The following is a 13,305-nucleotide window of genomic DNA, read 5'->3' as shown; positions in this document are numbered from 1 at the left end:
GTCTGGGGTCATCAGACCTCCTTATTGTCACACCTATACCTTCCTCAATATTTACATATTATGCAGTTCTGAAACATACCATAATGACTTCCAGTTGACTTGAGTTATTTTTTAGGATGTAAATATTCATGGACTTGCTTATAGTTTAGGGCAGGGGCGGACTGACCATTTGAGCACTCGGGCACTGCCCGAGGGCCTGGGGTCAGTAGGGGGCCCCATGAAATGCCCCTGGTACCTTTTTACAGGCTTTTTTGAGTGTGGGCAAGGACACAGGGGCCCAATGATCCCCTATTGCCCGGGGGGCCCATGAGTTGTCAGTCCGACCCTGGTTTAGGGTCACCGTATCTATTAATCCAGCCTCAAATTTACATACAAACATTTAGTGACAATCTTCCTGATGAGTTCTGAGCAAGGCACTCAGTCTTGGGGCCTACTCCTAGACACCTGATTCAACCTAACAGATTCCATAACATTTTTATTTTTACGTCAGTAGTGTTCTATTGTATTTTTAATGGAGTGTCTGTACCATAAACTGTCAATAAACATTTTTGACAGCTCTATGTTATATAATCAATAAAAATCATTGAAACAGAATGTCTCCTTGACAAATGAGATGGGAAAGAAGGGATTGGTTCATGGAACTCTAAATTAGATGTAAACCCTAACTAAATGGTATTTAGTTTAAAAAAAAAACAAAAAAACGTTATCATACATAACAGATATATTTTATTTTTATTTATAAAATACAATTTTCACTTTTTTTTCTTTGTGTTTTCAGTGCTCTGATTTTCTGCAGCCTTTTTTCAGTTATGTTCTCTCTATATCTACTCACTTTGTTCATGGTTGCATAGCTTTTCTCAGAGTTTCCTGATGGTGACCACATTGCACCATGCCTGTGTGTAGAAATGGTCTTTTGTATTCTCGATTGACAGCCTGTGTGACAGGGTGACATTTGTAAGAGAGTAACAGAGTTTTATCAACATATCAGAAGGTGCGTGAACAAGGAAGGACCTTCAAGGTATGATAGCTAGGTATTATTTTTAATGAAAGCTGCATATTTAAAAATATAGAACCTAATTGTTGACAAATACATACTAATGCATTAAAATCTTTGAGTATTTGAGTTTACATACACCATTCAGGCCTCTCCAATGCTGTGCATTGTTGGAATGCACACATTACCATAACACACATTAATGCATATTAAGGTGCCATGCATTGTCAATGGCACCGCAATTATTAACCCAACACACCTCTGATGAAAATGCGTTTCAGTACATCAAAATGCCCGGTAATGCACTACCTTCTGTTGTGGTGTACTGCATTGGGCAAAATGGTCCATTCTGGTGTGTTGGCAGCCCCTTTATTTGAGTGGGCTGATTTAACACAACACATGTGAACATGTGAAAAAACATGTGTTAATGTGGTTCTAAACTGTTACATATACCTACTGACATGCCTCAGGTGATAAACAGAGATGAAACAAATCCTCCTGCAAAAGCTGTACTTGTCTATCTGTGGCGTTTTCTTTTTTGCAGCCTTTCTTTTTCAGATGGAAGAGGGCAAGAGTCTGACATCCCACGCTTCACAGCATAGGGCAGGAAGTTGAGTGTAATCTGAGACTTGAGTGGAGGAAATGGACTGCTATTTCTCAGGAAGAATTCTAATCAAAATGTAAGTTTTTCAGTGCCTAGGTACAATTATATTTCTAAATGTTCTTTATCACATTCAGTTCCCCTTTAAGAGTTGTTTAAGACAGGCTTTTGTTTGCTTCAAATAGGTTTTGAATTCTCATACAATTCATTATGAATTCAAAATCCACTTGAAGCAGGTCAAATCTAGGTCAGAAGGAGATCACATGGACCTGTCAATGAATTCTTGGTGATCTCAGAAGCGTCTGAACTGATGTCAAACTGATGTCATCAACCCCAGGCCAAAGCCTGCCAACACAGGCTCTAAACCATCATGTGGCCATCAACACATTTATTTGCACCACATCCAAGTGATTTACTATACCAAAAGAAGACAAAGAAAGAAACAAATGGACTTTTCAGGTGCCACTTTTACAAATACCAATAACTACTGTAAAAAACTTTTACTTCCATTTTTATTGTACCCAACAAACATGCTCCAAACCATGTTGGGGAGTGCAGTGATCTTTCCACTTTTTGCCTGTTCTTCTTTAAGGATTCTGATGATCCCAAAGATATCTACCTAGGAGTTCCAGGATAAGTTCACCTTTGGGAACATGTTACACCCTAAAAATACAGGTGGAACATGTACCATATTCCCAATTCTGCAGCCGCTGCCCCCCCACCCCCCCTGACAACACTACGAGGAGAAGTTCCCCATGCAAGCTGTCACTTTTTAAAAACAGCTCCATCATTCATTCACAGTGTTCTGTGAATGAATGAACTACAAGTCCTGACAGCCTTAGCAGCTGTCGGCTTGTGGTTCTCAATGAACTACCACAGAGCTGTAGTAATTCATTGAAGCTTCCTGTCAGCATATCTGCTTGCCCGTACATCCCATATGGGCAGGCAGATATATTGAGCGGTGTGCAGGACACCCGCATGGCACCAGTGATCTACTGATCGCTGGTGCAATGCTTTACAGACTCCTGCAATCAAAAATAATAAATGCACATTTTTTTTACCTGCAAAAAATGTGCATTTCTTATTTTTAGTCAAAAGGTGAAGTTATCCTTTAAGACTCCCAAACTACATAAAGGTGATCATATGTCACAATCTCTGCAATAACTTAATTTCAAACCAAGAAAGAAATCACCTTGCATTTGAACTCAAGAGAAAAAGAGTAGGCAATCTGAAAATGGAGTCATTTAACAATGTGGAGAAAGAATATTCACTAACTGCTAACCCATTACTGTCTCCAGCTGTTGAAATTAATTTAAATATCTTGTCCCACAAATCAGAATAACAACATGATGCACATTATGGGTTTCTGCATTTAACAGAGATTACACTCATCTGCCCAATTTCAGACAGTTTTCCCATTAAAAGATACACATTTTTCACTCCCTGTAAAATACATTATCTTGATGTTGTAATATGTGTTTTATCCATAGACTAAAATGGAAAATGTGTGTTCAAATAGGCATTATACATCATAAAATGAAATTTTCTCTGTTGCTCTCATTACCCTAGCTTTGTGAATGTTCCATAGTATTTTTTCAAATGAATTCTCCAACGATTTACAATAGAAACGTAGAACAGACCGAAACAGACCAAATGATTCATTAAGGCTGCCCCTTTTTTAATTTGATTTGATTTTTTGGTTGTTTTTTTTTGTAACCTTTTTGTTTGAATATAGTTCTATGTTTGTTCTGAGCATGGTTACATGCACACAAAGTGATAGTTTACCTTGAAAAAAAAAAAAAACAACATCACGCCAGGGACCTTGCTAGTCTTAAACTGGTAGGGATTGATAAGTTTGAATCCCACTGGAGAGAAAGCAATAATGTCAGAGAGATCTCTCAGCACGAAACACACTGGATTTATCAGTTGAACATTTATCAGTTCATTAGGACTAAATATTGAATATATATATATACTCCCTATTTATTTGACTTTATGAAGTTCTGGGATCAATTTGTCTATGAGGTATTTTCTATGGGAAAGATTGCTATCATGTATAAGGTATGTAATGGAATATTGCAATTTCTTTTTACACCAAGAGATGGCACTGTCTCTAGTTTATTTTATTTTATTCTATTTATTGTTTATCTTGGTTCTGATTGTGATTAAATTTTAATATTAGGAAATAATAAATGCCATACTTGATGGTAGTAATTTCATGGATGATTTTTTGCTGAAGGATACTTTTTTGATCCCCAGGAGTATATCTGTTTGGCATCCTTCTGGTGTCTGGTAATGTATTATTAGAAACAGCAGAAGTAGACAGCACCCTCTGGTGGATCATTTGTGCAGCCAGTAAGGTTAAGTTCCCACTCATTCGGTGTATCGCATGTAAATCACATGTGAATTGTGTGCGGTGCGATTTGAGCCATACATTATGTATGGCTCAATTCGCACCACATCTGCACCAAAAAGGTGCAGGACCCTTTTTTGGGTCCGCACTAAAATCAGATCGCATGGGTATTCATACATATGTGATCCCATTCTGCACCGCGTTTTGCGGACCGATTTCGGGGTGTTGTTAACTTAACATACACACCCGCAGCGGTTCGCATGAATGGGGTGCGATTCTGATGCGGTGTGGAATTCGCACAGAAAATTCGAATGCGAATTCCAGACCGCATCAGTGTGAACCCAGACTAAATTCTGTGAGCATTCACCTTTATTCCAATGCCCCTTGGAAGATTTCTCTTAGGACAAAATGCGTAGGGCGTAGCAAATCAGTGACGTCATTACGTCTGCTCAGATGAGTGGCGGTTGTCTGTGAACTGTTATTTTTTTTTTTCTTTGCGAAAATTTACCCTTATCTTCTAATAAAACAGCATAGGATTGCTATACTATGGAGTTCCTATTGCGCATTCTCTGTATATGAGGTGAACATGTGCTGTATGCTGTCACTACCATTCGAAACAAGAGGGAAAGCCTTCCATCCATCCATCCACCAGAGATCTGAGCATTGTTTCTAAAGCACTGAGACCTGCTGTGGAGTAAGGTCTAGGCTTTTAGTAAACAGCCTGGTATGTTGGTGGTTGGAGCCCTGGAGTTGGTGGTGGCACTGAAGAAGCAGTTATGTTTGGAGTTTTCTACTTATTACAGATTGTACGGGACATTATTCATTGTTTTCACATCATTTGTATATGTTCACATTTTAGAAAGTGAGTTTAATTGCAATTATTTGAGGTATTGAAAGAGACAGCACAGCACATTTTATGTGTATGCATACAGTATGTAGATATTTTTGAATATTCAAATATCAGTGAGTGCTGTTGTCTATATTTATTGTTATTTTCTTTAACACTTTTAGCACTTAGTGTGGCTTTGTACATGTTTTTCCATTCTAATTTATAGTGTTGCTTTGGCCCCTTCTTGCAGGAAACATATTTTAATTGACAGCAGAACTGTGAATAAAGGGCATGTGCATGCTTTGGAAAGGAGATGTGCGAAAAGAAGCCACAAAGGCTGTATATACAGTATATAATGTAGAGACACAAACAAAAGAGTGATGACAGGATTTGAGCTTGTGGTGGGAACTGACTGCACAGACAGCCATGATGGTAGGTCACCACCTACCACTTCCTTATCACTAAGAAAAGCTGATCACGAACTGAACTCCAGAAGGATGGCAAACAGTGATAAGTGCCACAATTACTGTAAGGTCTACGTGGGTGGGTTAAGTTCATCACTGTTTATTAATTAATGCTTGTCACTCAATTCGCTGAATGTGGTCATTAATTTTAACTTTAAGAGCTTTCCACCTATTTGTTATTCAAAAGAAAAAAATTCCTTAACATCTAGTTTCCCTCGCAGGGTTTTCATCTTTGCACACAACAGATAAACAAAACCCCAACTTTCTCACAGGTGTCGGCCTGGTCAGTACAAGAACACAAGAACTTGAGAACACAAGAACTTCTGCTGCTCTTTTGTAGCAAGACTGTCTCCTGAAGTGAGTGGGAAAGCGTGTAACCTCATTTAGTTGACAATCAGTGGGAAATGGTTACCATGTCAAATTTGAAGGCTTCACCCCACCCAAAACTCTCCAGAGCCTCCGGGTTCCAGGATCCAGGCCAAAACATTTTAGGCTTTGAGAAAACAAAAAACGTGTTTTCCCATAAGAGACACACATCTTGGAGGCCTTGACTCCGCGTGGGTGAGTAACTTAGGTTGTACAACAACTGTTCACAACTCTGCCAGCCAATCTCATTTCTGGTTATGGATTTCTTGCTTGCCAAATTGCATTCACGCTGCCTTTTATTACCATGGCAGAGTGTTATCCTGTTACAATACACAATTACAGCTCTTAAATCCTTTAGTAAATCAGCGTATTGCCCTCAATTCCTGCCCTGTTGAGAATGGTTTTACCACACAAAAATCTGCAGCAGGGACACCAACAGAAATATAAAGGGACTCAACTCAAAAATAATTTTTAATGCCAGTATGTGTTGGTGTTGGAGAGTTTCCCTCACTTCCATCAGCAGGACAGTAAGTTGGGAAATCATTCTAACAGAGCCTCAGATATTTCAGTATAAAATTTACAGGGGTTCTAGCCTTTCCCCACTCAATTCAAAACTAAGAAAACAAGTTTTTTTTATTGAGTTGAGACACATTGGAAGAAGGTGCAGTGTGATGCATTTTATACAGATTTTGAGCCTTCATAGGATTAAAATAAAGGAAGAAACTTTGGAAAATGCAGGACACGTGCATTTTATACACATTTTCTCTAGCTCATCATTAGGAAAGTGACATAACAGAAAAAGATATCAAATTAACTGCCAGAGTTACACATACTCAATATATAGCAATACATCAGAAAGGCACCTAATGCATATGCAGTTTTCTGTTTTAACTCTGATTCACACCGGTGCTACTTCAGGTGCGACATGCAATTTACAAATTGCACCTGCAGTCGCATCTAATGTATTTCTATGGTACTGTTTTAATAAGTGCAATCTGAAGTTGCGCGATTTAAAAAATAGTTCTTACACTATTTTTTTCTTTTTTTTCTGTTTATTGCGATTTGCATTGACTTCTGTTAAATGAAGTCACAAGTTGCAGTGAAATTGGAGGTATAAATCACACTGATCTGCCACCACTTTGAAATCGCACTGCTTCAAGTGAAATAGCACGATTTCTAAGTTGCATTCAGTGTGAACCAAGGTTATTGTATACATTGTGAACTCTCAATGTAGTGGACAGTAAAGTGCCTACAGAAGACATTAGAACTATTACTACATATCATTAAAGTGTCATTAAACCCAACATCTTTCATATATATCTCTTCAAAACTATTTTGGACCTTGGTGTAGAAGCTTTCTGGCATGTAAGTTTTCCTTAGTACCTGGTTAATTCTGCCGTTTCCACTTGACTTGACTATTGTCAGTGGCAATGTTATAGCAGCTTCTCCAGTTCTCAGATGGGAATCTTTTTTTTGTCCTCCTTTTTCCTCTGGCAGCTTTCCCACATGACTCTTTTTGTCAGCTTTAGGGAAGGCTACAGTAGAATAATTGGCATCTGCTCCCTCTCTCTGTACTCCACCCACGTGATCATCTGAGTGGGGTTGCGGGGCATTTCCAGCAGATGATTGATAGATGCTAGCCACCCCATGTGACACACACTGTTATGGATTGAGGGGACGGTCTCAAGTAGGTTGGTGTGATTGGCAGCAGGTTCTATAGGGAGTCTTGCTGCCAGTCTATTGTCAAAGCAAACTTCAACTTGAGAGATATCTCAGGCTTCATCAGAGCTTTCCAGCTTGTTCTGCCTCCTGATCTCACATTGCAGTGGAGAGAAAATACTTTGTCACATTACCATGGAACATACAGGGCCAGCGCTACCGCTAGGTGAGCTAGGCAGCCACCAAGGGCGCGCTTCTGCGTAGGGCGCACTGCCGACTAGGGCGCAGCCACGGATGCTGGTTTCCCTGCTCTCCGCTGGGAGGAAGGAGCGCCAGGAACTTGTTAGTGCCTCATTCTCTATCTCACTGTGTGAAAGCAGTGATGCCGCTGTCAATCTTTTCAGGGAGCAGGGCACCGCGCAGTCATGTGCAGGAGGAGGTGATGGGAGCTTATCAGTTCCTCGCTCTCTATCCATTGTATGACAGATCACTCCTTTGATTCTGGTAGCTGGAGAATGGGGCACAGAGCCAGAACTGCAACAGCTGCTGGAGGGAGTTTTTTTTACTACATTCTCCCTTCAACAGTGGCTGGCAAGCAAAAGGAGAAAGTGAGTGGAACAGGCACCCACTGTGAAAAACATCTGTGTCTTATGCCCACCCAGGATAGAAAAGGTGAAGGTGGGTGGAACCCAGTGGCACACATCATAATGGAGATCAGATACTGCCCTCACCAGTTCCAATGGGCAGGCAGGAGATTTGAGAAAAGGAACTGTTCCATTTTCTCTAGAAAAATGGGGAACCTGAGGATTCAACATAGGTCATACATTCGGGCAGCAGTACCAAGGTAAGAAGCTTGAGATGTTTTCCAAAAGTGCTGAAATTGCTGTGTAGAAGTTTCCAGTGTGGACTACCTTGTTTGGACACAGTGTTGTGACATTAAGTGATTATAAATGCATTTTTAAAAATAACAAATGGTGGTAAAGAAGCGGAGGGAGACATTTAGATCTTGTAACCACTGTGACTGGATGTCACAGCAATCACATGATCCCTATTATGCATGAGGAGCTGCCTGTGACAATTTATTTATCTCAGCACAGAAAATCCGTTCCCCATGGGTGCATATTGCATATGCACTGTCTTGGCATTAACACCTACCCACCCAGCTGCTGCATACAGTATATGTGTACAGCCAGCAGGAACAATTTAAAATTGCAATCTTAAATTTACTGGTGTACGCCACATATGATGGATGCAGGGACAGTTTTTTTCTTCCAGTAACAACACTGACACAAAGACATTTGTCACTCCAGTGACACCACCATTGTAGGGACATTATTTCTTTCAGTGAAACAAAAGATGCAGGGACATTCTTTTCCCAGTGACACCACAGATGCAGGTGCATTTCTATTTAAGACCCTGTTCACCCATAGTGCAGTGACCTATGTTTTAAAAAATGTTTATTTATTTTTTTGGACGGAGGGGGTGCAAATACCTGGTCTTACCTAGGGCAAAAAATAAACCCAGTCCTGAGAATATGGCAGTGAAAAATGGTATTTGGTAAAAAAAAATTATGCATGCTTCTAATGTTAGACTTCCTGATGTTACATATGAAGTTCCTCCAATGGGGTTGATTTACTAAAACTGGAGAGTGAAAAATGTGGTGTATAGAAACAAATCAGCTTCCAGGTTTTATTTTCAAAGCTTAATTGAATAAGCTGAATTAGAAGCTGAATGGCTGCCATGCAGAGCTGCACCGATTTTGTGTTTTCCAGTATTAGTAAATCAACCCCTATGGGGTTAAGACACTCTAAGCACAATTGTCAAACTTAAGTGAGTCTGGTTAAAAAAAGAAAGATATTTTAACAAGCTCTGTCTAACCCTTTTCCTGAAATGTTACAGACCCTTTAAATGTTTTGAAAAATTTTTACATTAAAATGGAAAAAATTGGTGGGAAAGATAAGGTTACAAGAAGGTTGTAAGTAAATAAAAATTAATTCACGATCAAGTTACAATCTGTCCTAATGGTAATAAAAGCAGAAAAACTGCCTTTGGGATTTTGTTTACTAGAGCTTCAATAATCATTGCCGTGTTACAACAACGTTAGACGAAAAATTAATGGAACTGTGGGATCTTTAGTTTTATTAGCTTTTCATGTGGCAATATTTAGATAATTATAATTACAATAAATTAGAATTTGAACAGAATGTGCAGAGCTGTCAATAGGTATGTTGGGAAATGGCTTATATTGTAGTAAATTAGTTAAAACGATAAGAGCGGCAGATATCAGAATAAGTAAATGAGAGGCGCTAGTGTAGGTGCTAATATTGTAAGACACTGAATAAATTATTATCTTGTGACAGTCAGAGAAAGGATATATGTATACACTCTTTTATTATAATACTATTAATTCATGTATTACTAAGCAAATAAAAACTGTTTTTCAATAGTGCGCTAAATGGTATGATGCCAGTATTGGGGAAAATATTGACTACAGTTTTGCAATGTTTGCAGTATGCTGTTGCAAACCTTTCACTGTGTAAGTTTTGCCCAACTTTAATGTATAATTTATGTCTTTTATTGGACTGCATGTGGTTATTATTTTTCTGCAGTATACTGACATCTAGTGGTAGTTTCTGGCCACTACAACTTGTCTACTAATGGAATTTTAGTTTCTCCCTATTTCTACTATTATTCTTACAATACAAAAGACTAGAAAAACATCCTCTGTATTTACAATTAGCTGAATTAAAATTGAGTTGGATTGAATTTATGTGTCTTATTGAAGAGTTAAGCTGCCTGTGGAAGGCTCAGCAGGTGACCGTACTGTCCAGCAGAGACTAGGTTAAGGAAGGTATGTCAATGATTAAAGCAGTTTTTGAAACAGAATAGTGCACCTTCCTGCCCTGAAATAATTCAATACAAGAAATAAGTAACTGGGTAGTGTGTGCTAAAATCCAACTTCAAACTGGTCTCCTCCATCGCCCCCACTTACTCAAGCCTGCACCTGTCTCTATAGCAATTTTTCTGCCTGTCTTCTGTCCAGTCACGTGAGAAATCCAAGATGTTGCAAAAAACAGCACTTACATAGTGATGTGTGAGCAGTGTTCTATGCAGCATTCTCATGGAAGCCCAGGCCAGCTTGATGATATATCCCAATAAGGTGCGTTCATTTTGCCCTGTACTAACAAATGTTCCGAAATAATTAAGTGCAAATCCATTAGGATAAGAAAGCAGAACAGTGATCCTTCTAGCACCTTGGCAAGCATGCAAATTGCAAAACTAGCAGAACAAAACTACAAATCAATTGGTAGGTAAAACAATAATGTGTATTTCAAGTGTGCATTTATTTATTTTTTCTGTTTTCTCTTTAATAAATCGTTGATAAAATGTACTTTAGTTGTGTGCAAACAGTTGTAAAAGGGGTGAAAACAGACAATGGAGTTGTCAATTTGCTCACAACCTATTTAAAAGCAATAATGACCTGTGTGAGGTTAGACTGCAGAAATCCTTGGAGCTGATTTACTAAAGTTGTACAGAATGTTCCCTTAGCTTAGTTATTAATGTGAAGCTGTTTCCACAGTGACTATCCATTCATATGCAGGGGAATCTATAAAAAATGTTGCCTCCCCCATGTTTAGTGATTGCAGAGAGCCCAGCTTCCCTTTGTTTACTAATGCTAAGTAAAAAATGTTCCCACACTTTTCCCAACAGGTCTTTCTTTCTTGACAAATCCTCCAAGAAAGGTGTTAGAGGCTAGAGCTAGGCATTAGGGCTTGGGGTAAAGTGTTGGGAGTTAAAAGATAAACTGTATGTTACCCCAACATGTCATGATTCTAATACAGTATGGGTCTATGTTACCATGTACTTGCATTAAAAGTATCTTATTCTTTTTGCATCTTTTCCTTTGTGTGAAATGCCTGTTGATCCAGCCAGCCCCCCCGCTTTCTTATTTCAAACTGACCGTGCTAGGCATGGAAGCACACCCATCACATTGTGGTCAGTTTTGTTTTTTGCATTCTACTTAGGAGCACAGCTTGCCAGTAATCCAATTGCCAGATGTGTGTTGACATGCCCCCTGGACAGCTAATCATTGGGAAGATTAGTGTACTGCTGTTTCTCTGCCTCCTATGGATACAGCACCCTGCATTCTTCACCCCACCTCTCTAAATCCCTTACGTAGCTGAGAACATAAGACATGTGATTACATATAAAGAAAGGAAAAAAGATAAATATATATATATATATAAATATATATATATTTATACACACACACAAAAAGTTTGCCTTGCAGTTCTATTTTAAACAAGACATGTTGTTTTACAAGGTAAGGGTTCACTTATACTTTAAGCCTTAGGTGCTAGAGGTTTGCTTTATGTGCTTGAAGGTAAACATTTGGTTTTAGGGGCTACAACTTAGGAGTTAGCTGCTACAGACCAGGTATTGTATTTTATTGGTTAGCCATTTCATGCTAGCTGGCATTATAAGTGTTAAATGTTTAAAGGTTTAAAGAAATAAAATATTGGGGGCTAGAGATTAGTCACTAGTTAAAGTAGTAGAGATCAGGCATTAGGCCAGTTCACTCACTGTCAGACCATTTGGAGGCTTGGCTCTGGCCATTAGGAGTAAAACAATGCTCCTCCATCAGAGATACTGGGAGTTAAAAACATTCCTACTTCTGTGGTCAGCTGGAGTAAAAAATGCCCATATTTTGGCAGTTAGTGGGAGTAAAAACATTCTCTTGACATGCCTTCTAATGTCCTGTAGGATAAAAAGATGGGAATTATATTTTTTTATCTAGCACAATATTTTCTCCCCTGTTTATCAAATTTATATTTTCAGGAAAAAAGACTAAATACATTTTGTTACACTCAAACACAATGTAATCATGTTTGTGCAAAATAAAAGATGAGATGGTGTTGAGTACATACAGTAGATACCAAATACACTACATTGCCAAAAGTATTGGGACACCCCTCCAAATCAGTGGATTCAGGTGTTCCAATCACCTTCATGGCCACAGGTGTACAAAACCTAGGCATGCAGACTGCTTCTCCAAACATTTGTGAAAGAATGGGTCGCTCTCAGGAGCTTAGTGAATTCAAGCATGGTGCTGCGATAGGTTTCCACCTGTGCAATAAGTCCATCTGTAAAATTTCCTTGCTACTATATTTTCCACGGTCAACTGTTAGTAGTATTATAACAAAGTGGGAACTGGAAACTGTCTGCAGAGTCAATAGCTAAAGACCTCCAAACTTCATGTGGCCTTCAGATTAGCACAACAGTGTGTAAAGAGTTTCTTGGAATGGGTTTCCATGGCTGAGCAGCTGCATCCAAGCCTTACATCACCAAGTGCAATGCAAAACGTTGGATGCAGTGGTGTAAAGTATGCCGCCACTGGACTCTAGAGCAGTAAAGATGTATTCTCTGGAGAGATGAATCATCATCTGTATGGCAATCTGATGGATGTGTCTGCGTTTGGCGATTGCCAGGAGAATGGTACTTGCCTAACTGCATTGTGCCAAGAGTAAAGTTTGGTGGAGGGGAGATTAGGTTGTGGGGTTTTTTTTCAGGGGTTGGCCCCTTAGTTCCAGTGAAGGGAACTCTTAAGGCATCAACATACCAAGACATTTTAAACAATTTCATGCTCCCAACTTTGTGGGAGGAGTTTGGGGATGGCCCTTCCTATTCCAGCAGTGCACAAGCAAGGTCCATAAAGACATGGCTGAACGAGTTTGGGGTACTTGACTGGCCTGCAGAGAGTCCTGACCTCAACCTGATAGAACACCTCTGGGATGAATTAGAGCTAAGACCGTAAGCCAGGCCTTCTCGTCCTACATTAGTGCCTGACCTCACAAATGCGCTTCTAGAAGAATGGTGAAACATTCCCATAGACACATTTCTAAACCTTGAGGACAGCCTTCCCAGAAGAGTTGAAGCTGTTATAGCTGCAAAGGGTGGGCCAACTCAATATTAAACCCTGTGGACTAAGATTGGGATGCCATTAAAGTTCATGTGTGTGTAAAGACAGGCACCCCAATA

Source organism: Staurois parvus, unplaced genomic scaffold, assembly GCF_062004578.1.
Source record: "Staurois parvus isolate SC_StPar_1 unplaced genomic scaffold, SC_StPar_1.0 ptg000019l, whole genome shotgun sequence".
NCBI classification, from domain to species: Eukaryota; Metazoa; Chordata; class Amphibia; order Anura; family Ranidae; genus Staurois; species Staurois parvus.
The sequence above is the reverse complement of the archived record's forward strand: the minus strand, read 5'-3'. Positions refer to the sequence as shown.